The sequence below is a fragment of the Schistocerca serialis genome, unplaced genomic scaffold (genome assembly GCF_023864345.2).
Source record: "Schistocerca serialis cubense isolate TAMUIC-IGC-003099 unplaced genomic scaffold, iqSchSeri2.2 HiC_scaffold_130, whole genome shotgun sequence".
Classification (NCBI taxonomy): domain Eukaryota; kingdom Metazoa; phylum Arthropoda; class Insecta; order Orthoptera; family Acrididae; genus Schistocerca; species Schistocerca serialis.
In genome coordinates, this window is record NW_026047514.1 from 35001 (window position 1) to 37500 (window position 2500).

The window sequence follows — 2500 nt, forward strand, 5'->3', positions numbered from 1 at the left end:
GTCCGCCTCCCGCCCGCGACTGCGCCGTGCCTTCGTGGGGAAGGCGTTGATGCGGGCGCGGAGAGCGTCGATGAAGTTACGCCCAGATAGCAGGCGACTGGTGTCAGCGACCCACTGGTGTTGCCCCTTGACGGCGGCGGAAGATGACAGCGCCGCACCGTCAAAGGCAACGTGCAGGCGCGCGGCCCACATCTCTCCAACCTGCGTCGACGATTTGAGGAGGTGGCCCTCCCACATAAGATGCCGCTCCAGCGCCTCAATCTCACGCTGCACCTCGTCCCGGCCTGCACCGTCGGCGGCTGGCCCAATCCTCTTCAGCGCCAGGAGACGGGACCGGCGAAGTGTTGGCCCCATCCATCGGCATGATGGGATGCCGAGGCCTCCCTGGGCTACAGGAGCGTGGAAGTAGCCCAGGGGAGTGTCCGCCGGAAGGCGGAACCATCTCCTGACGGCGGCACGGATGGTCACATCTGCCGCTTTCAACGCACCCACTCGGGTGCGGCTGAGGGCCAGCCCATGGTACAGGCCAGGCAGAAGTACGGTGGTGAGGGCGTGGAGGCGCTGTTGCGGCTTGAGCGGAGCTCGGGAGATGACGTCCAGCTGCTCCACCAGGTGGCGTCGTGGGTTGAAAACGCAGCGACCAGCGGTGGAGAATTGCAGTCCCAGGTACCGGAAGGTTTCACCCACACGTAGGGCGGGCACGGTGGCGTTGCCCGCTTTGAAGGTAACGTCGGCGTCGACCTTCACCTTCTTGTCGCGCCCAGACGCGACTAAGGCGAGGGTGAAACACTTCCGGGCGTTGATCTGCAGCCCCAGATGGGCGAGGGCTGCGACGGCTGCGTCGATGAGGGACTGCAATCCCCTCGCGGTCGATGCAAAAAGCAGGACGTCATCTGCGAAGGCCGCAGCGTTAACTCTGCGACCAAGGATCCGAGCTCCGATGTGGGAGGGAAGTTGACTCAAAACATAGTCCACCGCAAAATTGAAAAGGAGGGGGGAGAGGGGGTCACCCTGACGCACACCCCTAGCCGGCTGCAGGGGCACGCCCACGTCGGCGCCGCCCGCTATCACCGTCGTGCTACCCTCGTAACACCTTTCGACGTACTCAATAAAGCAATCCGGCAGGCCATGAGCCCTCAGCACGGGGCGGAGGGCGGCATGGTCCACCGAATCGAACGCTTTAGAGACGTCGATCGATGCCACAAAAACAGAGCGACAGGAGCGGACTGCGTCGGTGAGAGCAGTGTCCAAGATGAAGGTGTTTTCCAACATCCCATCCCGGGGGATGAATGCCCGCTGACGTTCGTCCACAGCACATGCACGCATCAGGCGTGACGCGAGAACCTTGTGAAAGGTCCGCGCCAACACCGAGCACACCGTAATGGGGCGAAAGTCAGCGGGGGATGTTGGTGCAGCCGTTTTGGGGAGAAGTGACGTCCGGGCGCGAAGCAGACGCTCTGGGAGGGCGCGGGCCAGGAGGAAGAGGTTCAAGAGTTTCACCAGGACTTCATGCGGCAGGCGCCGCAGCTCCGCTGGAGTCAGGCCGTCCGGCCCGGCTGCCGATCCCCTGGGCGGCAAGGCAGCAGCGACCTCCTCACGTGTGACCGGCCCCCATAGGCACTCAGGAGCGACAGGCTCCGAGTGCGGGAGAAGGCGGTCACGGATGAAGCCGGCGGTGGAGATCGGCTTCTTCGTGAAGAGGTCCGCCCAGAAGTCCAGCAGACCGGGGATGTCGGGTGGCGGCTGCAGCAGGGTGCCGTCCAGCAAGCCGCGCACGCAACGCGCACGCGACCTACGGAAGGCGTCCTGTGTCCGCGCGTATTCCCAGCGGCGCCGCTTGCGCTTCTGCAGCGGCGGGGCGGCAGGCGGCCGCTTGGATGGTTGGCGCGGCCGCTGTGACCTGGTGATCGACCTCTCCCCCCTGGACCCGACCGACGCAAGGGCATCCGGGAGCATGCCCAGGATGACATCGGGCGGCGTGCCCCGCCCCAGACCAATGACTCGATCCAGGGCAGAGAAACGCTGGGCGGAAGCAGGTAGCCCCGCCAGATGCTCCCAGATGGCGGCGTCAGTCGGCCCCTCCGGCGGCGGCCCGGTGGTGTCGGCCGCGAAGTCATAGTTACTCCCGCCGTTTACCCGCGCTTGCTTGAATTTCTTCACGTTGACATTCAGAGCACTGGGCAGAAATCACATTGCGTCAACACCCGCTAGGGCCATCGCAATGCTTTGTTTTAATTAGACAGTCGGATTCCCCCAGTCCGTGCCAGTTCTGAGTTGATCGTTGAATGGCGGCCGAAGAGAATCCGCGCACCCGCGCGCCCCCGGAGGAGCACGCTAAGGCGGACGCGGCCTCGCAGCAAGGAAGATCCGTGGGAGGCCAAGGCACGGGACCGAGCTCGGATCCTGCACGCAGGTTGAAGCACCGGGGCGCGAACGCCGCGCAGGCGCGCGCATCCTGCACCGCCGGCCAGCACGAGGCCGACCAACGGCGAGAGCAGAC

General features: G+C 65.1%; 1 pseudogene; it reads right to left on the reverse strand.

Moving 5' to 3' along the window:
* The window catches only part of LOC126439363 (large subunit ribosomal RNA), a 7148-nt pseudogene that overhangs the window by 2161 nt on the left and 2487 nt on the right, over positions 1-2500 (reverse strand).